This window comes from Solea senegalensis, linkage group LG6 (assembly GCF_019176455.1).
Source record: "Solea senegalensis isolate Sse05_10M linkage group LG6, IFAPA_SoseM_1, whole genome shotgun sequence".
In the NCBI taxonomy this organism is placed as follows: domain Eukaryota; kingdom Metazoa; phylum Chordata; class Actinopteri; order Pleuronectiformes; family Soleidae; genus Solea; species Solea senegalensis.
Genome location: NC_058026.1, coordinates 24,491,436 through 24,491,768, shown reverse-complemented (window position 1 = coordinate 24,491,768; position 333 = coordinate 24,491,436).

Sequence of the window (333 nt, the reverse complement as noted above, 5' to 3'; positions counted from 1 at the left end):
CAGCAGTGTGCAGGTAATAATGAAACAGCAGACAGTGACAGGCACAGGCTCCTCCTTCTGTCAGCAGTGGGTGGGAGCCTCCTGCCCCCATAGCTAATTTCAGACAGACCATTGGACAAGACTGTGAAAGTGCCCCTTCAGCCAACACTCACCCTTCTCTCCTTACAGACAAAAAATGTCTGTGTAAGAAAAGTTAATACAATATTGTATTCAGGTTTAAATAAATTTGTTGATATATTTATGTGTGATCTTAGGTATGACGTGTATTTATTATTATCCATCTAAGCCGAATTATTGGAACTGCAATAACCAGCAATTCTTCTAGATATGCAT